The sequence below is a fragment of the Megalops cyprinoides genome, chromosome 3 (genome assembly GCF_013368585.1).
Source record: "Megalops cyprinoides isolate fMegCyp1 chromosome 3, fMegCyp1.pri, whole genome shotgun sequence".
In the NCBI taxonomy this organism is placed as follows: Eukaryota; Metazoa; Chordata; class Actinopteri; order Elopiformes; family Megalopidae; genus Megalops; species Megalops cyprinoides.
In genome coordinates this window covers 16,448,620-16,463,459 of record NC_050585.1, presented here as the reverse complement: position 1 = coordinate 16,463,459, position 14,840 = coordinate 16,448,620, and the positions used below count along the sequence as shown (strand labels likewise).

The following is a 14,840-nucleotide window of genomic DNA, read 5'->3' as shown; positions in this document are numbered from 1 at the left end:
GCCACCAGAGCCTGACACCAGCAAAACACTGGCAAAACACCAGTGTATTAACACTCACACCGGTGATGTGATGTATTATGACCAGTTTATTGCTGTGTATAAAAATACAATGCAGAGAACGGCGGCACCCAGTTTTCCTCTGTATTGACGCAAGTGTTCGTTGCATTTAGCGCGCTTCCTCGACGACACTTCATATTGCAAGCGCAGATGACGCACCTCTTGCAGCCCACACCGCGCCGAGCAGGAGGCTCTATAGGAAGCTGCAAGATGGCCCAGGCAGCGGCAGTCTCAGTGTTTTTGAGCAAACAAGACAGTGGCTAAGAAAGTGCATTGAACGTCCCAGACGTCCGCGGCTGGTTACACGTTTATGACGTGCCGTTGTGTGCACCGGTGCAGGGGTCGTGCTAACGGCAGCGACCTGTAAGCTCCACTCACACCATGCAGTCACCAGATTCAATGTGGCATGAGCACCGACTTCAAAAGCCCGCCCCAATGCCAGCTACTTTTCCAGGTGGACCCTTTCACACTGAAGTGGAGAAGGCTCTCACAGCAGCAGATGTGGGGCTGAAAGCACATTCTAAGTGTGTACTGTTACAATGGTCCATGTGTGTCTGTCTCCCTGTGTGTGCGTGTGTGTGTGTGTGTGTGTGTGTGTATGTTTGTGTGAGACTGATGCTGACTGTAATTGCTTGGGCGCCAGCCCAACCAAGCCCCGTGAAGAAGTCCTGTTTTTAGCGCTCAGACAGCCTGGTCCGCGGCAAACACAGAGAAAAGGATGTGCATAAGTGTTAGTATCAGAGATGCCTTGTATGGCGATTCATCCGCTCGCTTTTGCCATCTGACAGATGGACATCTTGCAATAACGTGGATCAGCGGCTCCATTTGCAGTGGAAGGAGGACTCGTTCCCAAATGCCTGCCCCCCCGCCTCCACCCCTGTGGAAGCTTTTCAAATTTAAATCCAACAGCCAACAGCCAAAACAAAACATAAATATTCTGGGACCGCCGCGCGAGAACCGGGAGGATATTTCTTCATTACGCCGAGTATTCTTTTCACGCACACACATTACGAAGGAGCCCATCTGTTTGCGGGCGAACGAGGACTTGGATTCTCTGGCACCTTTTGCATCTGTGCCATATCCAAAATGCTCGCGTCGGATCGCCACTTATGCCTGGATCACTTTCTGGTAAAACTCATCGAGCTGCGTTCTAGCACACTTTTCACTTCAGCTGCAGGTGAAAGAAGAGAAGCGTTAGAATACATCACACAAAGCACACATCAGCTCCACACTGACAGGGAGACTGTCTTCTGATCTGGGTGTGAGGGGGGTGAATGGTAACAACGTGGCAAGGGTCAGGTCAGAGCCAATCAGAGTCCAGCATATAGACAGAGGGAGGGAACGGAGGGAGAGAAAGAGAAAAAAACAGCAGCCAATAATATAAGGCAGCAAGGCCAAGGTTAGATATTGTGCTTCACAACCCAGACACACAACTTATCATAAATGTGACCCAACGCCAAATCTATGCGCTATGAGTGTCCTAGATCCTTGAGCAATGACATGTTTCTGAAGAGCACAGAGACCTTGTAGATGTGCTGCGAGCCACCTAAGAGTTCCATTTTCCTGTTTCTGTATACAGTACAATGTCTCCATTTTACAGCCAGAGTGAGAGGCGGGAGGGAGAGAGAGAGAGAGAGAGAGAGAGAGAGAGAGTGGAAAGAAAAGTGTACAGAGCAAAGAGTGAGCGAGCCAAGACAAACAGTCAAATTGAAATCACGGGTTTGAGCAGGGGATGCTGTTAACAGCTATCTTTTAGCGTCTGTCTAATCGCTGTGTATGTGCAAGTATATGCCTGCAAAATCTGTGTCTGTGTGTGTGTGTGTTTGCGTGTGTGTGTATCATATGGCTTATCAGTGGGCTTGTGGATGTGATGCGAGTGTGTAATGGATAAGCAATGTTGGGTATGCCCTCCAGTGTAAGCTCTGTGTATTCCTTGCCCGCAATCAACGGATACACCTGGTTGCAGGTACGCACAGCCCGCGTTTCCAAGAGCACCCGCAAAGCTGCCACGGTACATGACACCAGCGGTGCAGCACTGCAGCAAGAGTGGGAAGAATTTGAATTTGGGAAGGGCAGGTTATTTTTACATGGAATGAGAGAGAGAGAGAGAGAGAGAGAGGACTTGCACAGAGAAAAAGGGATATGGAAGGGACTCCATACCCCCCCCCCCCCTCGCCCCCACCCCCTCAAACATATACACGCGCACACACACAGACACACACACAGACAGACACAGGCTTTCCCTGTACACACGCACAGGGACGCACGGGTCTCAGGTTGCACTAGGGCGGGGTGGGGTAGGGGGGTGGGGTCAGGGGTTGTACCTTTTCCAACACATTCTGGGAGGGCAGCCAACTAGAGCAAGGGAAAAGAGACCGAACTGAAGCTGCAGCACAGACCTGTGGGAGCTCGACACGGACAGAGACAAAAGAAGAGAGGAAAAAGCTGACAGATACAGAGGCCTGCTTCTGTAAAGCACTACTGCAGAGAGACGGAGGGACAGAGGTGGTTAAGGAAATGGACTGGTACGCCTGGTCAGCAGGTTACGAGTTCAAATCCTCAATGTGGCAGCTCTGGGGCACCCATGAGAAAGATACTTAACCTGAAATGCTTCGTTTATCCAGCTGTATAAATAGACAAGCTATGCAAGTCGCTAAGCAATAAAAAAAAAAAAATCAAGGGGGTGCAGGAAAAGGGCAGGCCTTTCATATTAAACAGTCCAACTGCCTGTCGTATATGAAGGAAAACCTCATTTAAAAGAGTCATAGAGCCAGTGGGATACCGGTAGCCCGGCCCCCGTCCCCTCCCCGCTGGACGTCCCTCAGCTTGGACCCAGGCTTTTTCACAGGGCGTTTGGGTGTCTCACGTCCACCCTCTTCTCAGTGTCGCATTATTCTTTAATAGCCCACCTCGGCGGCGGTGCTCGTAACTCTAGCCCCGCTGCTCTCAGATCACACGGCCAGATAACACACCCCGTGGGCGCGCTCGCCGAGTCCGCCCGCCCGGGCTTCCACGTCCAAACCCAGTAACCAACAGAGGGCTTTCATACAAACACCACAATGCGCTGCGGCCCTAACAGAGACAAGCCGAGAGCCCCACCAGCCCTCAGATATTTGCCTTCTGTTTGCTGAATGCAAATGCCGAGATAAAGGCTGGCCTAACACCTGAATTATTGGTGAGCCCCTATGTTCTCACTTCAGCGATGTAATGCAGATATGTTGAATTCACAAAACATGTTGAGACTGATCACTGGGGGAAATGGTAATGAAGAAACTGCTGATTCCTTGTGAGAAAAATTCCTACATTTTTACTACTATTGACGTATCAAAGCTAATAAAAAACATTCTGTGTATTGTTGATGCCTCCACATTCATGAGAGTAAATGTATATAGTTAGGGAACAGGACTGTGGTCCAAGAGGGCTGCATTTAGTCCAGGGTGGGGCACTGCTGTTGTGTTTTGAGCATGGCACCCAACATGAATTGCATGATATTGTGCTGTATCAATGGGAAATAATAGTGGCAATGAAATCGGCCCTAATAAGGCCATCTACATATGTGGGGGGATTCACCATATTGCTTTCTCTTCAGTAATGTTACAGGTGGACTTCTGCACAGCACCTCTGCAGTAACCTGCTAATCTCCAGACACTATTTTTTTTTCCTCTCAGTTAACGCAACTTTTGTATGTGGCTGTGCATTTGAGCATTGAATTCCAAATGAATAATTACACTGAGGTGGGTTTGCAAACATTTATGGAGCAAAACCGGTTGCCTGTACAATATTTTCAATGCAAATAAAACAGAACTTATTGTCCCACACTGGTTAATGTGACACCTGCCTTACAACAAAAGGGATACAGCCTGCTTGTATTTTCATACTCCCACTCTGATTCGTGCCGATTTGGCACTGCAGGCAATGCAGTGACTCCAGCCCTGCAGGTGTGAGTAGAGGGACCCAGCCGAGGTCTAAAGCTGAGAGAAGCAGTTTGGCCAAACTCATGTCCGCTTTCAAGAACAGTAGGATTCTGCGGTCTTGTATGCGTCTTCTGAGCAACTGCTACAGTGAACACACATATGCTGAGGTGTTCAAAGATGTTTAAAGGCAAAGTTTAGTTCATTAGTCACCTATCAACCAAAAAAACCGAATCATACCATCAAATCACACATAGAACATGGCGAACATGGCGGAAAGGTACAAGTCCTTCAGCAGTTACAGAAATCCGAGTGATGCCACACGAATCGCCCTCCGGAAGAGACTGAAGGAATGCTTTTTTGATTCCCTCAGAATCAAAGTGCGCAGAAAGCTGAGCAGAAAGTGTTGCACTCTCACTAAGGAGTGGCATCCCTATAGCAATCAAATCTCTTCCAGAGAAACTTCGAGAATGTTGGGATTGTCCAGTGTGAGAACTTGCTTTTGGTGTACACCTCAACAAGAAGACAACACACTACACATGCAAAATTACACATTCTGCTCGGCCCTGTCAGAAAACATTTTGTGTGTTCAGATATTATTTGGATACTTCCAACTTCCAATTACAAATCATAATTACTTTGCACATCAAAATCATTGCAGTGTGCTCTCATTAATCTGGTTTCATCTCCTTTTTCAAAATGATTCTTATATCTTAATCATATATATAACATTCTAACAGCTGACAGGTGGTTTTTAATAATGACTTTAATAACAATTGTAACTGTAAGTCTGCTAGGGTGGAGGGGCAAGCCAAACACAGGCTAGCTCATGTGTAGCTGAGACTGAAAGTTCACAGTAGAAATCTTTTTTTCTTTATATGGAAACCGTACTGTAAGAATTTCCTTTCTGATTTTCCTCTAGACATTTATAAACATAATTGACGGCATAATTGCAGCTATGCAAAGTTGCAATAAATATGACTGAACAATTTCTTTGTGCTTTGCACAGCATTCTGGAACAATTCCATTGTGAAAGGTACAAAATGTAATTTTATTGACTGACTGTCTGCCTAAATGGCAGACAGACTAAAGACCAACACGTGCAAAATATCCCACTAAACAGTGCAGACCACAAGAATGCACCTACACCTCTATCGCAATTCAGGTTTTACTGCACCTAGGTGGATTCTGTTTTCATGTCTTTGACTTAGACATAAACCTAAGCTTATGTCAGGCCTAAACTGGCATTAGTAGGAACTAAATAAGGAGGTGCCATGTTTGTTTGCTGTACTCTACCCCTGGTGTGCAAAGCATTGATGTTTTGTATGTTTCATGACATTCATGGTCAAGCATTCAGCCATAACTAGATTAGGAGGGTTCAAGTCAAAATAACTTAATTTTTCCATATTGGAAGCTCTGATTCAAGGCAGGAAATTTTCAAACATGCATTACAGAACTTGATGCATATTGTGAAAAATATAAGATGAAACCTTAAAGCTTTAAAGTTTTTCTATTAATGGTAATATAAGTAAAAAAAAAACTGCATCTAGTTGTTTCAATCAATTTAATTTTACTTGATGCAAAGCTCTTAAAGGATTTTCACAGAATGCACTTCACTGAAAATCACTTCTTACAACAGACATACACTATATAGCCAAAAGTATGGACTCCCTCCTAATTATTGAGTTCAGGTGTTTCAGCCACACCGACTGTTAACAGGTGCATAAAATCGAGCACATAGCCATGCCATCTCCATAGACAAACCTTGGAAGTAGGATGGGTTGTACTGGAGAGCTCAGTGACTGTAAACGTGGCACTGGCATAGGATGCCATCTTTGCTACAAGTCAATTTGCTAAATTTGTGCCCTGCTAGATCTGCCCCGGTCAACTGTAAGTACTATTAATGTCAAGTGGAAGCGTCTAGGACCACCAACAGCTCAGCCACGAAGCGGTATACCACGCAAACTTACAGAGTGGGGCTGCTGAGTGCTGAAGCACGTAGCACGTAAAAACCGCCTATCCTCTGTTGAATCACTCACTACAGAGTTCCAAACTGTCTCTGGCTGCAACATCAGCACAAGAACTGTGTGCCGGGAGCTTCATGAAGTTCATGAGTTTCCATGGCCGAGCAGCTGCACACGAGCCCAACATCACTATGAGCAATGCCAAGCGACGGCTGGAGTGGTGTGAGCTTATCTATGCACAGGTAGGTAGTCCAGATATGTAGGTACTGACAGTTGAAACGGAGGAATACAGGCTTGTAGAACCAAGCCTCTGCACTTATCAGCAGTCACTTTCTCAAATGCAGAATCTTCACTGATGGATGACAATTCTTTTTGCATTATGAATGCCTTAGAAAAAGAGTGCACTTACTTACTTACTTACTCTTACTGCTAGATTCCCAGTGACTGGTCTGCAAGACCTGACCCAGGAGTGGTGTGTGTGTGTGTGTGTGAAGCAGTGAAAAGCAGTCTGCACTAAAGCACTCTGTACTGAAAGCGACTTGTTTATCCCAGTGTACACGGTAGTGCTTGTCCACTGCATGTCCACAGTTCAACAGGGCTGTCATGGCTACTGTAACACTGGCACGCTGACCTGGTTAAAAGAGTTTCCCCTCATCTAGACCGCTCCATGTGCCATAGGTTAAACACACGCACAGACACCCGCGTTTGCAGGAGGACAGCTTGCCGTTCATGTGTTCACAGTTTCACACACATTCAATATTCATGTGCTAACTGCAGGAAGCTGGAATACAGAAGGGCTCGCTATGCTTTCCGATCATATTACAGAGTAGCACGCTAAGCTCACGCAGCTCAGCACAGTGTCCACTATAGGTGAATTGGGACTGCTCTGAGGGTTAAGACAATATAGGTCATACACAGAGGTCACAGTCCTCTAGGATCAAGTAAAAACTTTCTTTTGTACAATAAACTGCAACAATGACTCTTTTAATAAATCGATAGACAAAGACAGACATTTTACAATGACAGACAAATTTACACTGCTGATATGTTCCTTCTTAAGCTCAAGTACATCCAAGCTCTAGCCACAATAATTTGTGTTATTTTGTTTTATGACATAAATGCAGCGCATTCCATCAATGCTGTTTTCATAGCACTGACAGAACACTCCGTTACTGTGTGCTATCTAAAAGAAAAACTAAAACACACTACTGTGTTTTGGTCTAAATAAGGACAACCCAAGCAATGCAAGTATTAAAGGGGAAGAAACAAAACATGCTACTGACCTCGTTGCCGTTATGGTCAGTTCATTTTGTTCGAAAATGTTGCATTAACCTGGGGTGCATTTTGACATTACCGATGTGAACATTAACTTTTTAAGCTACTGATGTTCAGCCAGACCACACTAAACTACAAAGTGCTTTGCAATGGCAGTCATTACACTGGCTCGCATCAAGTGATATTACAGAGATTCTTTACAAATAAAGTGCCAGCCTCATGTGATAATCAGTCAGGGAACTAGCAAGCACTGAAAAATCCAGACTGGAATTCATTTTCAAACTATGAAGGGAATCAGAAAATGCAATTTTCCTGCACATATTACTTCACAAGACAAGCATGTTTGCTACACACAGTTTATGTCTGAACTATTTTTATAAGCAGTACAATATTCAAGACATGTATTACACTTCGATATCCTGCACTTACTCATGGCACGTCAGGAGACTTAGGCCACTACGTATGAATTTTAAATGAAAAAGGAGTGTGTTCTAGAATTCTGGCCAGATTTTTTGGCTCCTCTTGTTGTGGTCAGCGCAAACACCCTAACATTTAACTGTGTGGGGTTCAAGGGCCTCCTGGTGCATACCACTTCATAACCTGTTTAGTCTAAAAGAGACACTCAAAGCAAGAGCAAAGACACAGTAACAAAGGAACAAAGCCTTGATTTAAAATACCAAATAAATTACACACACACACACACACACACACACACACACACACACACACAATTTCAGATTATTACAGTGATGTGCACAGATGACCTTATAGAATTAGGTTACCGCTAGCCGTAACAGTATTCCACTGCCCCATTCCCCATTGTGCTGCTATTCACTCCACTAAATATGCTCTACACTGATATCACAGTACTTGAATTGTTGAGCACCTGCGTTGTATTTGTTTGTTCAGTTCATAGCTTGAGCAGCAGTGAGACATGAGTGTTTAGGGGACTGGATCTGAGATTCGCAGGTTTGAATCGCTGTATCCTTGAACACGCATTTACTGCAGCCCGCTTCATATCAAGTCCAGCAACATGTGTCACCCTGGATGGGTGCGTCTGATAAACAAATAAGTATAACAGTTAGCCAGCTCTTCATCTGACGTGAAACATTTCTATTTGACCAAAGAAATGGCCTCACAAGAATAACAGAAAGGTTTGCAGAGAAAAGTGCCCACGCTCCAGTTTTCAAAGTGCCAGCAAAGTCCTTTTGAAAGACAAACAATGACAAACCCACAAGACCATATGAGCGCAGTTTTACCTTGATCTACGATAACAGAGTGACTCACACTGCGATTCTGCTGTCATGACACGCGGGGCGAATTCATTTGCGTCATGGCCTGTGAGACCTCGGAAGGAAAGCGATGAAATGGGCCTATAACAACAACACTGTGCTGAATATTTGAATAGTTGCCTAAAGTATACAGATGCTGGAGTGCCACGCCAACCTCAAATAAATGCCAAGTGTACCCTTTTCACATAAGTGTGGCAGCGGAGTGGCAGTCCGAAACCTGTAAGTTCACCTTGATGTTGTCTCAATGCAAGCACACCCCTCTCGCTTGCTCAAAGCAGCTGTATGCCTTGATTCCAACTGCCAATCCAAGTTCACTCCATGCAACATCAGACTTAAAAATCAAATGCACTTAAATGACTTAATTCTTTGATATAAGTGAGTATAAAACATGAAAAACAACATTTGAAAAGATTTGTTACTAACAACTCCGCACTTAAATTGGTTTAATAATGTGATTTGAATTTTGATGTGAAATTTCATACCACAAAACTACTCAGCCTGGTCTTTGGTGAGGCATGAGTTCTTAATGACGTCACCATGCCCTGGTTTATGCCTACAGTATCAACTGTGATGTCACTAAAAGCTGCGCACATTCCATCTGTTTCTGAATGGCTGTCTGAAGATTATTTGAAATCACATGATTGTTTGAGCGTTAATCCAGTTTTGTAGTCACAGTAAAAATATGGAAATTACCATGGTTTCAGAGCATTTGCACTTTAATGGTAAAGTATGCTAATATGCAATAATGATATATGCTGATAAAAAACCTCTTCCCACAGTTAAGAACAAAGCACTAATGGAAACAGTAAAGATATTCTGGAACTATCACACATCACACCCCCTACCTTCATCTGTGTAGTTTTCGGGAGAACAGTCACACCCTTCCAGAGGTTCAGAAAAATATGTAATGGCACTTACACAAGAACGCAGATCACTTCCAAGACAACTGCTTAAGACAAGCAACCCTCCACATGCAGAGGGAAACCCCAGGTGACTAACCAAAACAGGACTGTATGAGTGTAGTATTCAGTCATTTGGTGACAGACATGATGCTCTTCTACAGAACCTACCTTTAAGTTATAATCATTGCTAAGCGCATACTCTTATCCAAAGCGACCTTCAAAGACTAAATAGCATTTATTTTATACATATGGATATTTACTGAGGTAATTTGGAGTTAAGCGCCTTGCTAAAGGGTAAAACAGCAGCACCCCACTGGAGAATCCAGCCAGCAACCTTTTGTCACAAGCAACGAGGTGGATGCCCTGGCTCCAGTTTTCCCCTTCAGCTCAGTATAACTGATAACTTGAATTGGTAACCACACTAAAATATGGTCACTGGATGTGGGGCAGAATGAAACTCGTTCTGTTAGTTCTGCATCTGCAATAGTTGACAACTTTAAAAAATAAGCTTAAAACTAGGTTGTCTTGAGTTCATTTAGTATGCAACAGTAATTTATTGTATTTTACTGAAGTGTGCATTTTTACAGAGCATGTTACATGTTTTGCTTTTTTTATTACAAATTTGTTTTACAAATAAACTGTACTTCAATGCTTAGAAAAACATTTGAGAGAAAGAATATTGAATTATTTAAAATTTGTAATTATCTAAAATAGTATTGAAGACAATCCTGGAATTTGAAACCTGTCTGGCCACTGAAATATTTCATGAGACTTGACTGCCAAATTAGCCAGATTCCCATGACTGAAGCACTTAATATCACATATTAAGTGATAGTCACATATTAAATTAAAGGTCACTTAATAATTAAACATGTAGTAATCTTGATAATCTTGTTTCAGTGCCTTTACACACAGAAAATGATCATATGTACCTGTTGTAGCTAGAGAGTATTATCCTTTAGCATACATAATCTTGGGATGAAGGCTGTGTTCACAAATTATTCAATATGTAATATGTGGGATATTAAAAAAATTGTATCATACATAAAATTATTGGTATTATTATAACTGAATGGAACAGGTAATGAATTAAACCTAAACAACAGACTATGTATGGTAGAAGTATACATTATTTACCAGTAATGACCATCAATTGAATGCCTGCAGCCTGAATGATTTTAAATGGTGAGGTATAGTAAAGGGAAATCTATGTCTTTCTAAGCTAAGATGATTCACTAGGCAAGGTATAACATAATCCTTCCAGTATTATTTCAGTGTCTGCAATTTCACCTCTTAGTTTCTATGGCAACATTTTATACAAAGCAAATATTTTATCATCACACATTAAGCTTTTATAACCACTGATATGTATTTGTACAGCTCAGTGTGTATCAACTATAAAAGAGTTACATAACATTGTATAATAAAATTACCCAAAATTTGTGTTCCAGGTCATTTTGACTTGTATGTTATAAAACCTGTCGAAAGTGACCAACATCAGAGTTGACAAAGGCAAGCTCTGAACGCTTACTGGTATTTCGCACTCCCAAAATGGTAATGTCACCTTGACAAAATTGTCAAAATATTTGTCTGAAATACCGAAGTCCTGTGATTTTAAATGTGTGGAGAATGTTTTATGCCTGCAAAGGTAGTTTTTCTGGTAATGTCTCCAGTCTAATTATTTCTCTTCTTTATTATAGACAAAAGAGGAATTTAAAATAACACAGGTGTACTGAGGTTCTGGAAGGCAAGAAGTGCTGAAAGAAAACAATTGTAAAACTATAATCGCAGATTTAAAATATACTCAGTGCGCTATAATGATATAATGCAAATGAAAACACTAACACTCTGTTTAGGCTCTAGGTATTTTAGGGAGAAAATAAAAATGCTACCAAAGGGAGATACTGGAGTGCTTCTTTAAAATCTTACCACTCTCCACTCATCCAGTAAGTACATTTTCTTCATTTCTGCATGCCATATTTAAGACTGTGAAATGTTTTAATGATATATGATGGTCTTATCCATTAAATGTGTTTTCACTAGCATTACCCACTATCACTTTAGGTGAACACACATACCCAATGATAAAGATATAGAAGCTAATGAGTAACTTACTGTAATTCTTCCGGGATTTACTATTTGTAAAGAGCAGCCATGTTCTATTGTCATTCTATTGTCACTGTGCATCCAGGAATGAGTGGATCCCATCCTCCACCTCCTCATACTGTTACCAAATTAAGTTACATCTTATGAGGTATTTTGTTGAAAAGGAAGAGAATCTACCATTGAAGGAATCAATGCATGTGATTCACCATCTGTGGGTCAAAACTTGATTTCTCCACGTTCAAAACTGAAAATCAACAAACGCAATACTAAAAACAACCACAGGCTGCTGGATGCCCTATATGTACATGGCCATTGATGGAGGGAATCATTTTCTAAAATCCCAAGAAAAAATGCAATTTAAACATACCACTTTCCGCAGGACACTGTGCATCTACAATACACAAAACCACACGCAATCAACATGTTACTGCACATATGGGAAAGAAAATAGATATTAATAAGTAGTGGACAGACCCGAAGCATAGAATTCCATGAATAAACCGTAGATGAACCGGAATTTTGCAAAAGACTGCAGCTTCTGGGATTTTACGTCAGGGTCATCCGTGGTATGACACAACTGTCCCACAAACCCGGGCCACTGAACGATACTGTCGAACTTGGGAGGCAGGGAAGACCATTTTTAACGGTCCCGCCCCATCACAGAGGAGACCAATGAAAACGCAGAGGTCGCTGAGCGTTCACCAATTAAAACACTATAGCCAAGTAGTTCCTTGATCCTTACATTGGGCCTGGATCTCTATACGTGAGACCATACATTGACGAGAGTGTAAGCGTGTACTGACAGACTGTGGATTGAGTTTAACTGCAACAGATAACTGTGTTTCGCCCAATTTGTTGCTCAGTCCACTGTTTCAGACACATTGATACTTAGCTAGGTCTGTTTTATGTCAGAGAAACAAAAATTTGCTGCTAACATCATTCTTTCTTGAAAAGGTGTGTAGCAATTGTAACTGGCTAGCGAACAAAAAGGTTCTTCCTGCAACACTAGCAAGCCAAATAAATAATTAAATTAGAATGTTGCTTGCTTTTCACTATCGGTAACGTAACGCAATGTCAGCTACCTAGCAATCCAAATATTGTCTTATCCAATGTCTTGCGGATCAGCACCTTCAAAACTTCTTATCTGTTTCGTGGCTAGCTAGATAGCTAACAAGCTAGCAAGGTGGGTAGCCAGCTGTCAAATATAAAGGCAGATAGATACATTTAGGTATATATCATAAGCTGTAGCGTTAGCTTGCTATCTGAGTTACTAATGTAGGTAGTTATTTTCGCAGATGAATTAGTTTTACCTGATGAGCTGGATACTGAATTCCATAGGTGTTTTGCGAGGTAAATACCGCTAGGGTACAATCAATTCCCCGCAAAACTGTTAGCTTGCTTCATAGCTAGCTACCAACATTATTGGATGAGTCGCTAAGTATTTTTGCTGGTCAGTAACCAGCTACATAGCCAGCCAACTTGTCAACTATCTATTCATTAACTACCTACTTTAGATGTGTAGCTAATCCACGCCGAAGGATACATGTTAACCACAGCCAATTGTTTTATTTTTCGTAATGAAATTTAAAATATCCAGTCAGCTAGCTGGCTAGCTAGGTAGCTCGCTTGTAAGCATGCTTGCTAACTAACCAGCTAGCAAGCTAACGATCGAACACGGTTGCAAAACGAGACTACAGTAAATCTGAATTCGCCACTTGCAATCAATGCGAACTGATGTCACATGGAAAGGCCTAATTTATGAGCATGTAGTTATTGTACTTAAATAGTTTTTGTTTCTTAGAATCAATGACAGCCATTTTAGAAGGCAAATAAAACTATATTACCGGGTGTAGTACATGCTCTGGTTATGTAATTAAATGAACTGTCGTATTCTTACCTCATTCCGCTGTATCTAAACGAGGCCGATGTCAAAAAAGTGACGGCCAGCAGACATGCCCCGAAGTCGCCTCTGCTCCGAGCTTCAATGCCGGTGCCGCTACGCGAGATCTTCCGGGCTTTAACAACCAGCACCAGGCATCCACTATTCCAGTTACCCTAACGTTACTACGCTGGCCGGTCTGGTCGTGATAGAGAAGGCGGTGTTTCTATGCTGGTGTCTACAGCTCAAAACGGAAGACGAGTCCCTGACGCGAAGAAAGCGGCTCATGACTCCTCTATCGGAGACAGGGAAGGGCAGGTCGCACGGTCTGCTTATTAGGGAGAGTGGAGTCCATAGCCACCACACTACGAAGGCTATCTTGCTACACAACACTTGCTCAGACACACGCACACACTGGCGTAGATTATTGTATTCACCACTGCAATCGACTGACACATGCTTGCAGTCAGACATTCAGAACCAGAATGTACTGTGTATACATAATATACAGAATATGTAACTACTGTTCTCATTTGACCATTTCTTTTAGTTTTTCTTGTCAAAGGGTAATAACCATAAATCATACAAAAAAATAATAAAATTACAGATACTGTTTGTTTTATACTGTTGCTAGTAATCTAGAGTAACATAGCTCGGAAATTTCTGTATTGCTATGTCATGCATTTTTTAAGTATTTACGTGTGATCAGTCATACTGCAATTATGTGAAATAATTTCTGTTACTGTTGGTTTTTGTTGTTATAGGAATTATTCATTTAATAACTAAATGTAGTTATAAGGATGATGCTGAGGTCGCCAAAGTTGAGGAATTTTCCACGGGTTATTAGGCTGCACAGAATAAACGACGTACTGTTCCTTGTCTCCCTGATTCTGAATAATTATTCAGGGAAAACATCATTTTTCACTTTGCCAGCATGATGCTCGTGTCAAGTTAAGAGTTCCCGTTTAACAAATGCAGGAATGCGCTCGCGCTGCATCACTGCAACAGGCACGCCAGGGGTGAGCGGCGATGGTTACAGAAAACATTGCTATTGTCTATGATTTATAATTCTTCTAAATCTCAGAATACGCTGTTTCAGTTGTGTTGGCCGCAACATATAACGTCATATATGCCAACATTAACGTCGAGTCCAAACAATTCAATTCAATTCAAATCTCAAACGCACTTTGGCTTTAAAGCAGCGTTGATTATCTTTTTTAAAAGGAGGAATTAACTGACAGCTGTAGAAAACAAAAGCATCTATATCTGACCGTACTCTGGACCGTAGACTGGAAGATTACTTTATTCAGTGTACATTTAGTAAGTATACCGTGAAGTTACTTACTCACCAACTATTAAGCGCTAACAGTCCATCTTTCACCAGCTGTGTTACAAACCGGCCATGTGAAACCGATTCAAGTGAAAGACATGCATGAGATCTGAAATCTGAAATA

General features: G+C 42.1%; 1 protein-coding gene across 2 annotated transcripts in view; it reads right to left on the bottom strand.

The window, feature by feature from the left end:
• The window catches only part of LOC118775200 (B-cell CLL/lymphoma 9-like protein), a 36,930-nt gene extending 23,152 nt beyond the window's left edge, over positions 1 to 13,778 (bottom strand). For both annotated transcript variants that reach the window (XM_036524974.1, XM_036524976.1), the window contains exon 1: positions 13,405 to 13,778. The gene's annotated coding sequence lies outside the window, so the exon portion shown is untranslated. The remainder of the gene's footprint in view (positions 1 to 13,404) is intronic.
• Between the last annotated feature and the right edge of the window lie 1,062 nt (positions 13,779 to 14,840).